Below are 21,520 nucleotides of genomic sequence, written 5' to 3'. Positions count from 1 at the left end.
CCTCTAGAGGTTGTATGGCATCCAAACTTATTTCCATCATAAAAGATTTCTATTTTAATTGAAAATGGGAAAAGCCTGCAACAGCTTTGTTCTTTTCATAATCTTTATTTTATTCCTTTCACAAGTTTCATCTGGAGCAATTTTTTTTCTCTTATTGTTCTTTAAACCCCTTCCAGAAGGATCTAGGCCCTTCGCTGTAGCAGGTCTCAAATAAGCCACTGTAACTGGTAAGAGATGAGGATTGTATTTTTGACAGGTCCCTAAGCCTTAAATTGAGAATTGGGTATGAATTATATTTAGTTCTCGTAACACACTGCATCCCGTAAGAGGGCATATCTATTGCCTCTTTCCTGTTTCTTTCTCGGATCTCATAGCATTGCCGTACTCCTTGTCATTGGCATATCCAGCCAATATGGAAAGTAATAGTGCACAAACAAGTTCCTTCTCTCTGAACCACCAGGCTAGGATATTTCTACCAAAGCAGATTATTTTTCAAATTCAGCACATATAAAAAGAGGAAACAATAATAATTGTCAAAAGCATAAGACTAATGGTTAAGCCTCATTTTTTGGGAATTTCGATAGAAAGCTATAGCCAAATCTCTGAGAAAGTCCATCTCAATGGGGATCAATTTATAAGGACAGTAGTACCCAATATACAAAGCATCGATATTGTATACATAGAACCACTAAGAGAGAGGTTTCTGGCTTCTAGTATGATCAATCTTCATATTGCGACTTATTGGAAACTTCTCATTTCTTGTAGAATGATTCATATCACAATTCCCCCAAAAAAGTATGTAGGACACTCTTGACATGTATTGTAAAAATTAAGCATTAGTGAAGCTTCTACTTCTAATCCTGTTAAAGTAGTATAGGGTAAAATGATAAAAACCACATATCCCAAGTTGCTAGCAAACCATATATCATTAAACCAATAATCTAACCAAAGTTATGGTGCTTTGCAAGGGAGCCATTGTTGCCAAGAATATCAACACATCGAAGTTGATGTCGGGAAAATTATCGTTAGTGTTCACAAGTCTGTCCAAATTATTGGATCCATGCAGTAATTATATGTTAGTTTGTTTTGGAGTTTGCTTAATTACGTGTGCATTTGGTTATTTGTTATCCTGTAATATAAGGGAACCATTTTAGGAGTTCTCTTATGATATAGGACACTGATTCTTATAAATTTGTATTTGAAGTTGTAATGTCCCTCTTCAGTAATCAGATTTAATACATAACAGAGTTAAATATAATACATAAATAATAATACTAAAATGTAAAAATGTAAAAATAAATAATAAATAATCTAAGACAGATTTAAGAATAATAATTTATTTAAATTATAAAATAAACCAACAAATAAATAGTATAATTACAAAAACGTCTATATAGTAATTTTTAATAATGCAAAATAAATTAGTAATCAATCACCTCCCTCTAACAAGTCATCATGCCTAGAGGAGTCACTCCTCTCCAAGGTAGGGATGAGGTGTAAATGGGAATATCTTGAGGGGATTAAACACTTAGTACCAAGAGAAGGGTATCAACAATAAGATTTCAATACAAATTGCAAATGTAGCACATATCTTAATAGCTAAGTTGCCGATTCAGATTTTGGTTCGGATGCGGGTTCGAAATCGATCAATTTTTTTTTGGGTTGGGTTCGGGTTCGTTCTGGGATAGTCCTTACAAGATTTTTTAAATATTTTTTCTTATATATATGTAAAAGTATGCTGCAGCAAATAAGTTCATACACCACTGTGCTAATATAAAGCAATTTAGCAAAATACACCACCACATATATTAACGATTTTGTTCAAATGGTATAACAAAATTTCAAAATACACCACCATGCACCACTATGCTAATATAAAGCAATTTAGCAAAATACACCTCCACATATGTTAACGATTTTGTTCAAATGGCATAACAAAATGTCAGAATACACCACCATATGAATGTTTTAGTTCCTAAACTTTAAAACAGCAATGCCAACATGAAATCAGTAATCAGTAATCAGTCATAGACTCATATGCGATCAAATATCAATGTACCATTAAAACCATCAAAGAATTCATCGTCAATAGGCAGTTGCCGACTAGAAGCACAACTAGTGCCACTAGTATTAGCAGTCTCAGTTGAAGCCTCAGTATCAGCTGTCATCATCACTATGTATCTCAGGATCACCATCTTCAATCACAAGTGCATCAAAGTAGACATCCAACTCCGCAGCCTCTAGTTCAACATCCCATTGTTTTGCCTTCCCTTTTTTGTAGGTATTCTCTTTGTGAGTTGTGAGCCTCAAGTTTGAATGCACAAACACCAAGTTATTTGCCTTTTTGGCATTCAGTCAGTTGCATTTTATTGAGTGGATGAAAGATTATGTGCTCCAATTCCTCTCAGATGATGATGAACTAGCAACCTATCAAGATTTGCAAATTTACCAACAAGAAACTAGAAATTATAATCTTAATATTAGAGAACTTACTTGTGACAAAATTTTGATGGCAATGGGCTGCAAGTGTTGGTATCTTTGTCCATGGAAGTACCACCATTTATGAGCATCAAGAGTGTTCTTGTCTTCAAGAGCGTCAAGACCACAATCGTCAGTGCTCACGAAACTCTTCAGATCTCATTGTAGGTCAGAGGTGCTCAGGAAAGAGTCTTCGAAGGGCTGCCTTGTACCCTTGAGCAACTTCAAGATCTTTGTATGGAGCAACTCTAGTGGTACTACGCTTGAGGACTGATTGGCTATAGAACCTTGCGCTCAATGCAAAGGCAAGTAGATGCAAAGGGTTAGTCATTTTGTTCCATCTCTCTATCGTGATTACTTGTAGCTCCTTGAAGAACATTTCATTAGGATCTTGCTCTTTCTCATTTATGATATTTCTAATGCCCTCAGTTATGGAGTCAATGCCATCATATACCTCACCCGAGCAAGGCCTATCCATGTCAGTGTATTGAATCATGCTCAATATAGGCTCGATGATCTTTAGAAGGTACTTAGCATGATCCCACCAAGATTCATCTAGTATCAATCCCCTTATGGCAGTTGCCTTGACACTATTAGATTGCCTCCAAACTCTCCAATTTGCACTGGTTACCATTCTAGACAATGCGTCTCAAAACAATGATGTTGGAGGCAAAGTGGATCTCAACAACCTATTTTAAAATCAAAACAATAATAGATTAAAAAATTGAAAACATAGAAAGTTTACTAAAGTGATTAGATTTCTAAAACGTGTTTAAATTTTAAACAATTCAACTTACTTTCAAGAGCTCCAATTTTGAGAATTGTCTTCATATGGTGGTTTGTGAAAAGCATTTGGATCTCTTGCACTTCTTCATTCATTTTATTTACCCACTCAACCTTAGTGCCAATTTTTTGCAGCATTAGGTTGAGTGAGTGCACAACACAAGGTGTCCAAAAAATGTGTTCATACCGTTCCTCAACCAATAAGCCAGTATCACTACAATTCTTTGCATTGTCGATTATTACTTGAACAACATTTAGAGGGCCAACTTGCTTGATAGATTCGATGAGAATGTTTGCAATGAAAGGACCATCCTTTACCTCTCCTTCACAATCGATAGCTTTCAGATTCATTGCACCTCTTGTAGACACTGCAATAGCATTCACCAAAGGACGGTTCCTTGCATCTTTCCATCCATCCGATTCTATTGTCACACTTGTTTCGACCCATGAATCCTTGATGGGAAACATGGCATTCTTTACACGGGCCGCCTCATCATCCAATAAAGTGGTGCGTTGAAATGTCCCTTTACTGATTTTACATGATACTTCACGCCTCTAATCAGATTTTTAAGATCAAACAACTAATATCACAAAGATCCACCAAATTTCTCAAGAAACCCCAAATTGGGTATGCCGAAAATAGTGCCAAAAGCTTCACAGCTTCACCTCTTATTAATAAATCTGAAAGTGGACATTTTTATGGAAATTTGAGCAGCATAACAGCCTATAAAATGACATTTCCAGATCTGTATAACATGCACACAATAGCTCCCAAACGGAGACAAAAACAATGCTCATCGGGCTCCCGAAAATAGCACAAAATAGCCCAGAATCACCACAAAAACTTAATAATCTATCTCAGAAGTTTAATCACGTCCCAATACATATATTCAGCTCTATTTTAACACCTTAAAGTCTGAAATACAGAAGCAACCCAAACTGATATGAAATACTCAACTGAAAACACCAAACTCATACAAAAAACACACCAAAAAACTCACAAATCTGCACTGTTCATCACAAAGGCAAACTCTGTATGAGCATGCACATGGAATGGCTTCAAACTCCCGTCCTTAGCCTTCCTGGAAACCTGCAAACTCCCGTTCTTGGGTCTCCCTGGAAACCTGCAAACTCCCGTTCTTGGGTCTCCTTCTCCACAGGTTTGGCAGCCTCTGAAGAATAACAAAGAATGAGCAAAAATCAAGTTCTGGAATGAGCCCAAAATGCCTCCAAACTCCTTAAAAGAGGGCATAACCCTAACTCACGTCCAAGAGGGGTTAATAAAACATATTTTAATAATAATTTTCATTTATTAGTCCATTATCTTCCAAAGATCATCCCCTTTTTTCGAAACTTCACCTTTTTGGGCCTGCCTTCCTTAGGAAAAGATTATTATTTTTAATTATTTGAAAAGGGGACATGACAAGTCCTCCCCTCCCAAATATTGCTTGTCCTCAAGCAATGGCTGAACAATAAACCAATCAATCCACCTGGATCCCAAATGTAGTCATGAACTATACTACTGCCAATTAACACAGGCTCCTGCAATATCCTCTGCAATATGACCAAGAGGAATCCATAATCAAACTGACAATTACAGCTCAACCCAACTCCAAGATCACCATTGCCACAGTTAGAAACCCATGAGACACAAACTCTTAGAACATCAAAACCTAAGTAAAGTGGACAAATCAAACTACCAACATAGTAAATACCATCAACGCATCCCACTGGCCTATATGGAATGTACAATCCAACTCTGCAACAATGGTGAACGCTCTCGAATGAAACTGTACCAAGTATGGAGAATCCACACACTGCACAACTCCTGCAGTCAACACAACTCTGCAAATCATCGGCCACTATCTCATAACCATAACTCCCATGCACATTACAAGATAAAGAGTAAGAAATGGAACCCAAACCAAATTTGCCATGAACAAGTGATATAGCCCACTGTGACTGACTACCAGCTAAGCTAGGAGATGTCATAGCCAAAGGAGTAGAATCAGTAACAACAACTGCTGAAGCATCACTCCCAAAGTCCTGCTCTAAGTCATGTATTATCAAGCTGTCAACTACAGAACCTATCACCATGTCATGCCCATCACAACTCTCATCCCGAGACGTCAAACTGTCCCATAACTGATGACAAGCACTAGGAACCAAAGTACATCTTTGTATCATCATCTCATCAACATGGTCATCAAAGGTAAATTGATGAGCGTTCCTCACAGTGTAATGCCGATAGAATGCGCCAATCTCAATCAGTGGCTCAGGCTGTAATCCAGATGAAACTGACTGCAATTGATCATTAACCATGTTGGAACTGACTACTACCTCCGAAGATATCACCAAGGGAGTAGTATTACTAGCAGGAACCATGCCAATTGCTGACTCACCAACATCACACATGATCTTTGATACATCTCTAGTCTCTGTGCCATCAGTACTAGAGGCCACCACCATGTCAGGCATACAACAATCTGCTACAACACCCAACTCAACTGAACCTAACTCTAGTGGGAAGGAACCTGATATGCCAATGTTAGTATCAAGGATGGATGCATCCCCATCTCCACTGTCTCTAACAATCTCGGCCATGGACATCCTCGGATCACCAAACACCACAGCTTGTGACTGTATAGAATTAGGTAAAGACTGTAGTCGCTCTAACTCCATGGTCACCTTAGCCAAATGAAACTGTGACTCCTTGAAAGCCAACTGTGTACTCTCAAGAATCTCAGGAGTCACCTCAAGCTGCTCAGTAAGCTCACTCACCTCATCTTCCTTGGCCAACAATGCATCATATGCTGTACTGCCCCACTCCATAAGATAATCTCTGTCAGCTACCAACTGCATATAATTCTGTCTCAAAATCTGAATAGCCTCCCATAAAGAGTGGATCTTTGTCAAGGAAAGATAACTGCCTTCTTGCTCATCACTAGTAGGAGAACCCCATCCATAAACTGCTAACAACTGACGAGCAGCATCGAAATGCTGGCAAGTGATAGCAATGCCTCGGTCACTAACTCTCAACTGATTAGACACATGATGGCACTGGCTTGATTGTCTCCTACAAACCTCCTCTGATGCACTATCTAAAGGAGTATCCTCAAAGTTACTAGTCTCTAGAGTATTACCATCCATATCCTGTGAATCAAATCTAAAGCTCATATCAACATACGGAGTATCAAAAACATTAGCACTGCTGTCCAACTCCTCTGTACCCAAGGAAACCAAGTCTTCAAAATTGCCCACTGCATCCTCTTGGATGTCATCAATGCCAATATGATCCTGGGACTCATCTGTACATACTGCCAAATATGAAATATCATCAACACATTCCAGCAAGTATGGTTGACTGGATATATGAACAAAGCCCAACACCAGTGTATAAAAACTAATACCAACATTGGATAAGTTCTTGGCACAAGAAAAGACAACACTGTGCAATCTGCTAATCAAATCCATGATTGCACCCAAACAATCACTGCTACCAAAAAGTGTTAAAGATTTCTAGTCAACTGAATCCCAAATGCCAATATAACAATCTCGAGTCCATATCCGTAAACTATAGTCAGCTGGTAACTCAAGCAAAATCCTCACCTGAGTAATATGACCAATACCAACTAATTCCACATACCTGTCTGACATTATCCCTATATCCTAGATGTGAATGCAAGATGAACTCGCAACATTATCAATGTCCACATATGATCTACCATTCGTAGAAAGCTGAGTATTAGGAGTGCAAGATGAAACTAAACTCAATTCCATGCCATGCTTATCCCCATGTCTCTCCCAGTCTTGTAATGCCAATGGAGTATTCACCAAAGAAGCTCGAGTGTCCTCAAGCTCGTGAGAAATCCTGTCAACTTCCTCCTCCTTCCTCCTCAAGGCATCTGAATAGTCTTCGACAAGGTTAAGAAGATGGTCACGATTTGATAGAAGATGTAAATAACTCAACTTCATCGTTCCCAGTCCTTCCCTAATCACTTGTAAGTCAACACAAGGAGACTTTGCCTGAACTCCCTTATGTCTACCCTGTAACTGAATCATCTGAACGTGATCCTCTATCATATCCCGCATCCTGTCATGATGAGATAATGAAGTCACAATACTATCTTTGTTCACCTTCAGCTGGCTGGACAAATCATGTGAAGTACTACCTGCCTCAACCTCATGTGATGAAGCATCTAACTGTGCCTGGTACTCTTTCTCAGCAAAGTCATGAATGCTCAATGTCTGCTCATCTCTACCAGTTATCTCACCATCATGCACAACAACATCCTCATAATCATCATCTAAACCCACTACCTCCTGTGGCAGAGTAGAATTTGAGACCTTTGCCTGGCTATAAGCTAGTTTCTCAAACTCCTCATGCAAGTTCTTGGTAATTGTGTCATCTGCCCTGTGAGAAAATCTGCCAAATAGAAATCCAGTCAACTTATCCACCTTAGTTGGGTCGGACAACATGTCATTCATTATACGGTGGTGCTCAACCAACTGTTCAAACATGTCATTGCTTATTTTCCTAAGTTTATATCGAATGTCTAAATAACCATCGTTTCTACTGTTTTGACTCTGGATATCAATTGTCCAAGATCGTGTCCTCTGAGACTCTGTACTATACCTGTCCATTCTGGATAAAGTAGAGTGTAACCCCAATAGGATATAACTTCTTCAAACACCAAGAACTAACATGCAAATGATTAGAAGTAGCATGCAACCATAGATTTTGACATGCAACTGATTAGAAGCAACATGCAACCACCAAATTCACCAAGAACTAACATGCAAATGATTAGAAGTAGCATGCACCCATAAATTTTGACATGCAGCTGATTAGAAGCAACATGCAATCATAAATTATGACATGCAAGATCTGGGTAGTTGTCAAAACTGACATGCAAACTTCTACAACCACCAAATTCACCAAGAACTAACATGCAAATGATTAGAAGTAGCATGCAACCATAAATTTTGACATGCAGCAAATTAGAAGCAACATGCAACCATAAATTATGACATGCAAGATTTGGGTAGTTCTTAAAACTGACATGCAAACTTCTACAAACCCTCAGGCTGGCAAGATCATAGCTCTGATACCACTGAAATGTCCCTTTACTGATTTTACATGATATTTCACGCCTCTAATCAAATTTTTAAGATCAAACAACTAATATCACAAAGATCCACCAAATTTCTCAAGAAACCCCAAATCGGGTATGCCGAAAATAGTGCCAAAAGCTTCACAGCTTCACCTCTTATTAATAAGTCTGAAAGTGGACATTTTTATAGAAATTTGAGCAGCATAACAGCCTATAAAATGACATTTCCAGATCTGTATAACATGCACACAATAGCTCCCAAACGGAGGACAAAAACAATGCTCATCGAGCTCCCGAAAATAGCACAATATAGCCCAGAATCACCACAAAAACTTAATAATCTATCTCAGAAGTTTAATCACGTCCCAATACATATATTCAGTTCTATTTTAACACTTTAAAGTCTGAAATACAGCAGCAACCCAAACTGATATGAAATACTCAACTGAAAACACCAAACTCATACAAAAAACACACCCGAAAACCCACAAATCTGTACTGTTCAGCACAAAGGCAAACTCTGTATGAGCATGCACATGGAATGGCTTCAAACTCCCATCCTTAGCCTTCCTGGAAACCTGCAAACTCCCGTTCTTGGGTCTCCCTGAAAACCTGCAAACTCCCGTTCTTGGGTCTCCTCCACAGGTTTGGCAGCCTCTGAAGAATAAGAAAGAATGAGCAAAAATCAAGTTCTGGAATGAGCCCAAAATGCCTCCAAACTCCTTAAAAGAGGGCATAACCCTAACTCACATCCAAGAGGGGTTAATAAAACATATTTTAATAATAATTTTCATTTATTAGTCCATTATCCTCCAAAGATCATCCCCTTTTTCCAAAACTTCACCTTTTTGGGCCTGCCTGCCTTAGGAAAAGATTATTATTTTTAATTATTTGAAAAGGGGACATGACATGCGTATCTTGTCATAATCAGGGCCCTTGAACCCGTTTGGGGCCTCATTAACTACCCTCACCATGTATTGTCAATACAGTGAGCGAACAACATTAAATGACAATCCATTTACATAGATGCATGTGGCTATGGCTTGATCAACAATGTCTCTAGCTTCATTTTGGAATGATGATTCCAAGGGTCCCACTACTCTTCTACTTACAATCTACTGTTAAGGAGGATGCAAGAATGGATGGTCCTTTGCAGGTGGTTCACTAGGAGTGGTAGTTGAAGACATAGATGATGTTTTTCCTTTCTTTAAAGGCCTATCACTTATGTGAAGAATTTTCCCCTCCCAACAGCTTCCTATGCTTGCTTTTGTTTTTGAATGTATTTGTCTATGATGTGATTTGGAAGGAAGGTTTTAGGTAGCACTCTGTTTACTCTTGGCTTCTTGGTACAAAATTTGATGCCTTTTTGAGGAATAAAGAACAAATGTGCTTTCACTCTACTATAAGAGCTACTAAATTCCTTTTTGCAGTGGCTACAAATCCACATATAACCTCCTCCACTTGGCATTGCTCGAATCATTTACACATTTCCAAAGTGGGGAATATCTATCAATTTTGAAGTGGGGGTTATTGACAACAGAAGCACTTGCAACCATGATAGAATCTACAAACAAACAAAACATTAAACAAGTTACAACAGTGAGAAGAGATGATTCAAGAAAATAATTGTAGGTCCTAAATAAATCAATGAAATCATTATAATAAATTAAACATATTTAAAAATAATTAAAAGACTAACAAAACTACATTAAAAATTCTTAAAAACAATTAAAAAAGTAATAAAAATTGCTGTACTGTTTCAAACGTTGGCTGTGAGGTTCATGTTGGCAAAAGCCCAAGGGGAATGCTTAGATTTGAACGCTCAGCCTCACTAATGCTACACTAATACTCACACAACACAAACACTCAGTCTCTCATGTTACACAAACACTCAAGCTGCTCAACAAACGCTCACGCTGCGAACAAACTCCTCCACAAATGCTACAAAGAAACCTTCAAACAGTGGAAATCTAGATGCACACTCACATTCGAACACTGGAAAGATTAAAACATTAAAACATTGCAAACAAATATGTTATTATAATGTGAAAGCCCAAAATGCAGTCTTTTAGGTTGAAACACTTTATTAAAAAGTTGAAAAGTCAGCACTTTTTTTGGTGTTTTCCCAAATTTGCTAGAAATTCGCCTTCATTCCGCCTAAGCTCATTTTTCCTCTCCCACATTCGCACTAAAGTCTTCCAAAGTCAACTAGGGTTTGAAATGCAAAATCCACATGCGATTTGCCAATAAATATGCAAATTTGAACTGATTGCGAATCGGCAAACTCAAATGTTGAATTTGGGTTTCCAGAAACGAATACGACAACTTAGCTTAATGGTAAATATAAAGACTTATCATCAATGCAGATTATGATGATTAAGATAACAAAGTATCAATGTGTTGGAGGAACAATTGCTTATATATATAGCATGAACTTAGGATTATGAAATGCACAATTACCCTTTATTAGATCGAATTCTTAGTGGAGATGAAGATGGAAAGCATGCAAGGTCAAGGCAACAATCACAATAGAAATCATTTATCTAAGGAAGACGGGAAATGGATAATTCAAATTAGAATTCAAGATTATTGGGCCTTGCCATGAATTGCAATATCCATTGTTGTAAGAATTTTATATTTTTAATGCATATTGTAAGTCACCATGATATTGGCTGAAGCTTTAATCTTTTTATGCAGTATCTTGGGCGATAGAAACCGAATCTTATATCCTCGTCAGAGTTTCAGTTTCATATCATTAATATTTACTAGTTGACAAACTATATATCTTATGGGCTCGAATATTTGTAGTGGAAGGTTTCATCGGGTTTGACATGAAGATGGGAACAATAAATAGTAATAATTTCCACATTATGTTATATCTTAATTTAAATTGACATGATTCAAAATTTGGGCGAGATATTGATGATTTATATTGACTAGCAAATATCTTCAAGAAAATCTTAAAATATATTGCTTATTTGACAAAAAGTCACGACAAGATGTATTTTGTTTGTAAACTATTGCAAATAAACATGTTTTACCAGGGATGACTATAGTTCAGGGGGAGCCTTACTATAATTTATAAATGGAAGTATTGAAAGAGCATATATAAGTGTCATGGAACTGTAAAATTGGAACCTTGGCATCAGAGAACACAAACTGTGGATGGATTTTAATTCCACAGAAATTAAATAATATCAGACTAGCTTGAATAATTGTTGCTGTCACTTATTGGAAGGGCATGGAATTAATACATGGACAAGTCTCTGAGGATACTCTCTTTTGTTGTGACTATTTTCATTTTGAAAGTTGATGAGTTTATATAGTAGGTTGATTGGGCATGGAGTTATTTCAAAAACCCATTTGAATCCTAGGCCTTACCATCATGTTTGTGCATCCATAGTGATGCTGAGTACAACAAAGAAATCATTGAATGATGATCGAGGAATCAGTTAATAACTGAATATTGGCCAGAGTAACTTTTGACATATATCAAATGGATATTTACTCGTTTCTTTCTCAAAATAATATTCAGAACTCAAACATATGAAAATGCGTTACAAACCAACAATGTAAAACCAATAATTTCTAATAAAGAACCTCAAAATACGTTAATGTAATATTCTTGAGCAATACAATAACTAGCATTCAAAATCCAATCTTTAAACATAGTTTTACAACCAGATTGGAATACTAAAAAAAGAACCACACGTGAGACACTTGATGTGACGTCTCCATGGACAATGGGTTTGCGTCCACTGTCTACTGGCACAAGGGGCATGGCTTCACGCTGGATGAGAGCTGAAGCTTTCCGAATAACTCTCGCAAGAGAGAAACTGAAATCTAAATCATAAACCAAGCATAACTGAATGAATGAGCTTCTCTCCCTTTTAATTCCCAAAGATGTTACTCTTCAATTCCCTTCCTGTCTTTTCGTCTTATCCCTCTATGTCACCTTGAGCCCACCTTATAATATTAAATTGCCTCTTGTTATTCATGCTCTCATAGTCAATTTTAATATTATATGAATATGCCTTTAAATCTTCTAATGTCTCAAAAGAAGACATTATAAATCTTCCCTCCTCCAGATTGCTTGTCCTCAAGCAATTAGTACCAGGATCCTATATGAATCTGCAGGTAGCTCTGTAGCCCAATCTGAAAACAAATCCTACCATACTGTGAAGCAAGGTGTTAAATTGCAACACATCCATCAACCAGATCCCTGGATTCCATTTTAATCTATGAAGTATCACTGCATCTGTAGGCTATACAAATCTGATCATAATTGCATCCAGTCTCAAAGTGTGTAGAACTACAATAGAATCTTCAAAATGCCATAGATACATATGATCAACACCTGGATCCCAAACCCTGTTGTCATGACCGGCTGATATGATGAGGTAGAAATGTATCAAGGAGCTATGTATAACCTAGTAGATGGTGACAACCCGACCTAAATAGTTGATGTAAGAAATGAGCTGCTCAAAAGCTGAAAACAACACCAAGGGCACATCAAATATCATACTGTCATCATCAAACTAGAGAACCCCCAAGTACTTAGGTGCTATGAGTAAGAATGAAGCTGAAAAACCATTCCCTATGATTGAAACATATCTCTCACCAATACTCCACCAAGGTCTATTCAATGATTGATGTATGAAATCCATCCAACTCTTGTATGGGTTGAAATCGGGAACCATATTTGGATTGATCAAAGGACGAGCAAACGTAGTCAATTCACCACACCGATCCTTTGACCAGGATTCACTGCTAGGAACTGTAACTAGATCCAATATTTTTTAAGTCATGGTCATCCTCTTCATGGCAATCAAAAAGAGTTCCCTTGTTTATCTCAAAAAGAGGATTATCGGAAGTCCAACCATCATCCACTTCAAATATGGGGTTGTTTATAAGCTGAATGTGATCTGAAATTTTGGTACTTGGTCTTTTGGGACATTTGTCCAAGTCATAAGTTTGCTGAATGCTATCAAGTTCATCAATTACTTCTTGGAAAAACTCCTGTCTCTCTTTACCCTCATGCTCCTAAAAATGATTTGTGATCCTAATCTGATTTTCTGCTTCTTGAAGAGAAATCTAAGTATCATCGAATGTCTCATGAGTGTATTTAAGCTCCCTATTGAGCTCCATAATCTCATTCCTTCCTTTATTCGACTGATCAACATATATTTCAGCAACCTTAATAATTTAATTCTGTCGGAAAGCGAACATAAATAATCTGGTTTCATAGTTTCAAGAGCTGTTTTGACTACCTGCAAATCAGCAACAAGCCAATCTCCTTCCACTTCTCCTTGAGCCTTCCGATAGAGATCCTCAACCATCTTGTGAGTGTTGTCATAACGTACCAAAGATGCCACAATCATGTGTTCACTAACTTTCAACTGGTTCTTTAATGCATTGATAACTCATCGTCTTGTAGTGTCATCTTGGATTGTTTATTGAAGTTAATATCATGTGTATATGAAACATATGATTCATCATACAAAGATTCCAACATGTTACTTCAAGTATAGCCAACCTCATCAACGTGTTTGTTGAGACTAACCTCCAAATCACCAACGTAGAAACTTGTATGTTCCTTATCCATAGCTGAAATCATTGTATCTACATTTTTCCCTGTGCTGGTCTGAATTTCTTTAGTCTCCTCTTTGTATTTACAAACCTCATAAACATGTTTAGGTGTACTAGTGTCCTCACATGTCAAGCAAATTTGTTCCTGCCTCGTAGGAATTCCTTTAACTTGTAAACCCTTCAAGTTCTTCACTATCAGCTACAAAACTTTCTTCATCACCACATCATTGTAGGCTGTTGTAGGAGATGTTATTCGCATGATCTCATTTAGATAAGAAGCGATCACACAATTAACCCGTTTACCTGGATGCTCCATAAACTTGGGTTGGACCAAGGTCACCATTGAAGGTTATCTGTTGGCTCTATCCTGGTCAAATATGTTTCTATCTCTTCCAATTTGGAAAGAACATCATTTGAGGATTCCACATGTTCTAATTGTGGTCCAAACACATACAAGCAACCAAAAACTCTCTTTTTGCAAGTCTCTTAGCTGGGGGTCATTGAATGTGTTGTTAAATTCCACTGAAAAGACGTCGTTTTTCAGATCCTCCATTGAGCTGTTTCCCAATCTAATAGACACTTCCCCTGTAGATTGCTACTGTAATAGCCTGTCTGGACTAAGTTTGATGGCTGCCTTGAAATACTGTTAACCCATATGCCTAAATTGATTTTCCCTTTCTTCAAGTTTGCTACCTGTCTCATAAAACTGAAAGCTCCGCTGCAAATTCTCAGAATTTTGGAAACCAAATTTGGACTCCTTGCCCGTGTTTCACTCTTTCTTCTCGAGGGATTTGTAGGTTCAGTTTGCTTAAAAGATTTCTGTCAATAGAGCTCCCAAATTGGTTGTAGGCTGAAAATATGCAAGTTTTGATACTTGGGCATTTGTACTCAACAACTTTAAAGCAGTACCAAGTCACAGTTCCTAGAACATAAAACTACTGACCTTGCCATTTTTTGTACCCAATTCTGTAAATCCCTAACAACAATTGTTATGCAGCTATAGAAAAATCAACTATCATGTTCCTAACATACTCTCGGCAATTCAATAGCCAGTTCCCAATCCTGTAACATCACAGACTTATCCCAGCAAAGTTCTTTAGCATGCACGACACCATCCAGTTATTAAACAAGTAATCTAACTTGTGTAAAAATAGCTTTAATAAACCACTGTCCACTAGATTACAAGAGATTGTAAATATTTTTCATTTAACCTGGATTCTCTTTTCGTTATCAAATTGAGTATAGCACTGTTATTTATTTTTCTAATAATTATCTGGACTATAAAAACCAGGGCTCCACCACTGCAATGTATCCAAGGGAAATGCTAACTAACCAGCATTTATTGATGTCAACATTCATTCAGCGACATAGAGCTTGAACTTAATTGAATAGAAATCAAGAGTAAAAAGTGTGGAACATAAACTCTAATGACATCAAATTCTTAATCAATATGGAACCAGGGCTTCAAGAATTCAAACCTTTAAAAATCACAACAAATAGATCAATTTATAATCTAAAATATACTAACTTTAAAGGTTACATCAAAGAAATAAGAATAATGGAACCTTACAGGCAAGCAAGTTTTAAATATATGGAAAGTTATTCAAGCGTAAAGCAAGTTTTTGCAATGATCCATGAATGGAATAAGATTCAAATAAAAAGAATACACTAGAAAATTTGGAACATCAGAATCTAGCGTCAATTAGGCTGGCAGATAAGAATAGTAAACATACTTACAAGCCTCATCTTTCAAGTGAGATAGGCCTTCCAATAGTGGAAAGAGAGGAAGGAGAAATAGATGAAGAAGGCAGGGACAATAAGGACACCACCCAGAAATAGGAACAAGTTAACAGCGATCAAATAGAAGGCAGAGAAAACCTATTACTGGAGGAAGATATAAATACAGTGGAAAATAATAATGATATTGAGGAAAATTTGACCAGATTTCAATGATGTGAACATTGTATGCAACAAAATCTATTCATAGAGGATATCAGAGGAAATATGAACATCTACAAAAAGCTAATATATGATATGTTAATTCATAATGATATAAGTGACCAACTTATCCTATGGGACGAAGGACAAAGTGACTACCTCCGATTGATCAACGATACCGAGGTAACATAAAATAGAAAAGAGCCCGTTAATATGACTATAAATGAGATTATTTCTCACCCAACTTCAAAGACATCTAAATCAAAATAAAGAAAGCAAAGAAACCAATCTTTCTCTTAGCTCAGAAGACAAACTAAATGAAGCTTCCAAATCTAGATTGGACATATCAAAATTCCAGAAGGAAATTACTTTCCTAGAAATGGAAACTCGGAAAGAGAATTTGACTAGCTCTAGGTAACAACATGGGGAAGATTCAGATAAGCATCTGGCATGGGAGAAGAACAAAACTCGAAAAGGAAACACAAAAGGAAAAGGAGGGATTAGTAATAATTTAATTGATATTTCTAAGGATGTAACAATAAGTGACCTTCTAAAACCTAACGAATGTAATAATCATAGAGAGACAACAATAATGGGAAGGAACTTGGTAAACAATGTATCCAATGATAAGAAGAGTAGAGCGAAGGAAACAAAACAAAAAACCTTTAAATTTTGCCAAACTCCAATAGGAAGGAAAAACCCCTTCGAGGAGGAAGAGATGATAACAAGTCCCCAAGAGATGGAAAAGCTTGAGTGTCAAAGATTGACACAGATTCCCACAGAAATTGAAATTCTTATCAGCAAATGTGGATTAAAAAGTTTTGAAGGAATTTCTCCTAATAAGGTCAATGAAAATTTGAAAGAAAACCAGGTAGATCTAATGCAAAATTGGGAGGAATTTGGTGTTCAAACCTCAACAGAATGGCTCCAGGACCAAAATAAGGATGAAGAAGGGGAAAGACAAAAGAAGAATAGGGATTCTACATCTAATTCAAAAAGGAATTTAGACACAAAAATCAGTGACTTAATCATGGAAGATTTGAGAGAAGATGAGGAATAGACAAGAGATGCTTCAATAGGGAATAGCGTACAAAATGAAAGTTGCAACTTTGACAATCTTGGTATTGCAGCAAATATAGAAGGCATAGAAAAGCCAATGTGTGGCAAACAAGGTAGAAAACGAGGGAGGAAATTCCTTGCTGAACTAAGAACAGCTACAGGCAGAGCTGAAAATCGAAAGAAGATTAATGATATTCTCAAAGCTGGGAAGGGTAAAAGCCTTCCCATAGAACCATGAAGGTTACTACATGGAATATTAGGGGTCGTAACGCCCCTAACAAAAAGTGCTTACATAAGTGCAACATATCACTATTTGAATCAGAGATAAATTAATACAGGAAACAAAACTAAACAAAGAAGAGGGTAATATGTTAAGCAAGAATCTAGGACATTGGAGATCTGAATTGGTTGAATCAAAAGGGGCATTAGGAGGGATAGGGATTATTTGGGATCCAAGGAAGATTGATTTCACACTTTTATCAGCTAAAAACAACTGGATGGGAGGCAAGATAAGAACCTACAAAAGTAATATTCATTATATTCTTATAAACGTTTATAGACCAACCTATGCAATAGACAAGAAAGTAGTATGGACTGAAATTAGTGAGTTTATGGAGGCATATCCAACAAAGAATTTCTTGTTAGGAGGAGATTTTAACGTTATTATCAATATGGAAGAAAAACATGGAGGCTCACAAATAGTAACGTAGGTAATGGCATATTCTAGAGAGTAGTTTTTTAAAAACACATTGATTGACATTCCAACTATGAATGGGACGTATACTTGGAATAACAGAGGAACATGATTTTGTCACATAGCATAAAGATTAGACAGATTTATTTTCAAAGGTGATCTAAGTACATTTAATTTCACCTTTAATTCAACTATTCTTCCTATCTTAGGATTGGACCATTTTCTTGTCAAAATAGAGATAGGAGAACAGTAGAAACCATATAGAAATCCGTTTAAATGTGAAAAATGTGGTTTCTAGATTAGATTTTTTGTAATATAATATAAGGCAATGATGGCAAGAGGGTGAATTCGAAGGATCTAAAATGTTTTTTTTTTTTTGTAGCAAAATTGAAAGTATTAAAAGAAAAAATAAGGAAATGAAATAAAGAACACTTAAATAATATCTTCAAAAAAAAAATTGGACAATGAAGATAAAATTAAGAAGCTAAATGACGAAGTTATTAAGAATGGTATGGATAATGGCAAGTTTATCAAAGAAAGAGAACTTTTAGTAAAACAAGAAAGCATATTAGCAAAAGAAGAAATTTTCTAGGAACAAAAATTAAGAGAAACTTGGCTGACAGAAGGAGATAGGAATACAATTTTTTTTCACAATAGTACTCTAATTAGAAGAAACATTCATAGAATCACAAAAATTAAAGATAACATGGGCAATGAGATTGAGAATCCAAGCCAAATAGCAGAAACTTTTGTTAAATATTATACGGACTTATTTAACAATTACAAATTTTCAAATTTATCAGCACAAAATAAGATGATGATCCCTAAAATAATATCAGTAGAAGATAATAAATATCTATATCTGAAATTTAGTCTTGAAGAAATCAAAGAAGCTCTTTTTAATCTTAACCCTCACATCACTGGGTCTGGATGGATTCCAAGCTTTCTTCTTTTAGAAATGCTGGGGAAATTTAGGTTAGGAATTGTGGGAAGCCATAGAGGCAACTAAAAACTCGAATTCATTGCTAGCAGAAATAAACAACACCTTTTTAGCTCTAATCCCAAAGAAATCTAGTTTTGAGGAGCCATAAGATTTTAGGCCTATAGCACTAATCAATACTATATACAAAATTTTATCTAAAGCATTAGCAAATAGGGTTAAAAAAGTTCTCTGCAAACTAATTTTAGAAGAAAAAGATCTATCTATAATGGCACAATCATTATACAAGAGTTAATACACTCAGCTCAAATCAACAAAGCGTATGACAAAGTGGATTGGAGATTCCTTTGCAAAACAATGGAAGCTTTTGGTTTCTCACGTCAATGGATTAATTTAATTTATAGTTGCGTTTGCACTCCAAAGATTTCCCTATTTATCAATAGATCGCCCAAAGGTTTTCTTTAACATCTCAAGAGGAATCAAGCAAGGAGATCCTATTTCTCCCTTTCTTTTTGTCATTATGGTTGAAGCTTTTGGAAGAGCAATAAAACATGTCAAGGCAGAATTTAAAATAAAAGGAATTATAGTTATAGAAATAGTGCCTAAGATCATTGACCAACAATTTGTAGACAATACTATTCTACCTAGGGAAAGCATCATGGAAGAGGCTTAGAATTTTAAAAAATAAATAAAAACATATATGGAAGCTTTAGGCCAAAAGGTAAATGCTGACAAATCAGATATTTTTTTTCTTAAATACTAAACCCGATTTAGAAAGAAACATATGTAACACGATGGGTTACAAAAAGGGTTCCTTTCCATGTAAATCTCTTCGGAATCAATTTGGAAAAAGGGGTCAGAGACAACAATACATGGAAACTTATATCGGATAAGCTAGATCAAAAAATGGAGAGTTGGAAAGGGAAATGGTTGCAGAAGATCAGCAATGATTAAAGCAGTTTTATCTGCCATTCCAACATATCAAATTTCATGCCTCTCTCTTCCCAATTGAATTGAAAGAAAGTTAGATAGTAAATTAAGGAACTTCTTTTGGCAATGCACAACAAATCAAAAGAAACAAGCTCTGATAAAGTGGGATCAAATCTATAGACCTAAAGAATTTGGAGGTTTAGGCATTAAAAACTTTAGTTGGCAAAATGAGGCATTAGGAGCAAAACTAATTTGGAGAATGTGTCAAAATTATGAGAGGAAACGGGCTAAACTTTTATATCACAAATATCTGAATAATTCTGACCCTTTATTTTTGTTTCACACAAAAAATCCACCTAAATGTTCTAAAACGTTGAATTTCATGATGCAATACCAATCCCTGATATCTAAAAATCTTATCTGGGACATTTGTCAAGGTCAAGAGGCTTTATTTTGGGAAGATTTGTTGGGATAGACTCCCACCTTTGGATAGCTTCAACGCATCGATCAATTTAAAGAATACATTAATAACCTTTGGGGACAGTTGTTAAGAATCTAACCTAGATAACCTACAGGTTTGATGGTACAGATTGTACCTCCTCTTCTAGACATATATTCCTTATGAATGGCTTAGGGATAAACAAATTTGTTAGTTAGACGCCAAGGGTTATGTCCCTTGAGGGACATACCCTCTAGAAGGATATATATATGCGGGTTGAGAATGTAGTTTGGAGGACACACATACACACAACAGTCTGATCTTCCAAGCGTTTTACTTCCTTCATAGCAAAGATATTCTCATTCATTCAAGATCGAGAATAGAGGACTGGACTTGCTGTAAACATTTGCAGAAGATCCATGTAGTTAACAATAGTGTGTTAAAGATTACAAAGTAAAAAATAACTCTGACAAGTTTGGAGGATGGCATTGGAAATTTGTGGAGGAGACAAGAAGGTTCATTTTTTGACTGGGATGCAGAGATGCAAAAGAATTGGTTTAAATTAATAAATCCACCAATGATCTATCCGAAGGCTAGCAAGCAAGCTAGGATTAATTGCAAATGGGAGCCACCCCCTAAAGGTTGGGCAAAACTAAATTTTGACCGAGCTTCTAGAGGTAACCCTGTTTTAGTATGGTTAGGATATATCATTCGTTCAGATTCATGATCTTGGATAATTGAATGTGCTAAACCTTTAGGGATCACTTCCAATAACTAAGCTGAATTAGAGGCCTTAATCAAATGCTTAAAAACGAGTTTGGAGGCGAGTATCAAAAAGTTGGCAATCTAAGCAGATTCACAAATTAAATTAAATACAGTAGGGAAAAGAAGTACTCCTAACTGGGTATTAAATTCCAAATTGGAAGAAACCTTAATGCTAGTAGATAAGTTTCAAGAAGTCAGGGTTACACGCATCTTTAGAGAAGGGAACAAAGAAGTGGATTTGTTGGCTAACTTAGGAGTGGATGATGAAGAATGTATATTAAAAAACAGAGAAACTATCAGCTCTTATGATTTGTCTTTGGTTTTGACCTTTAGAGATTTTTGCTTCTTTCTTCTCCCTGCTACACATGTTCTTCTATGATAATCTAAAATTTTGAGTCGAACTTAAGTATAAATCTGTGTTGTTATGCAATATTTGGGTTATCTAAGATAAATTATGAGTCAAATTCTAGTTAATCTCATTACAATTGTAGTAAATCAATAAACCTTAAATTGATATCATATGTTTAAATCATATTTACCAAAATAAACATCCAATTAATTAAACATTGTGCCAATCTTTCAAGTGTCTTTTGGCAATACATCTAAAGGAGATAACTTTTCTTTTAATATAAATGTTATAAGTAATTCGTCTATATTATATAGCTAACATTGATCTTGGTCAAGATGCATTGAGTTTTGTAGATACAATCAAGATAAGGTTGGAGAAGGGCTCTTTCACAAGACTGTTGTTTATTTCTATCAGATGAACAGATCAAGTAGGGATAACCTAA

At 36.1% G+C, this 21,520-nt stretch overlaps 1 protein-coding gene across 1 annotated transcript in view; it reads left to right on the top strand.

Annotated features, from left to right (window-relative positions):
- The window catches only part of LOC149539875 (protein PSK SIMULATOR 1-like), a 139,451-nt gene that overhangs the window by 76,365 nt on the left and 41,566 nt on the right, over positions 1–21,520 (top strand). The window lies entirely within an intron of this gene.

This window comes from Cupressus sempervirens, chromosome 9, assembly GCF_028749045.1.
Source record: "Cupressus sempervirens isolate cs-2001-9-10 chromosome 9, ASM2874904v1, whole genome shotgun sequence".
Classification (NCBI taxonomy): Eukaryota; Viridiplantae; Streptophyta; class Pinopsida; order Cupressales; family Cupressaceae; genus Cupressus; species Cupressus sempervirens.
Note: the sequence above shows the minus strand (reverse complement) of the source record. Positions and strands in the feature narration are given on the sequence as shown.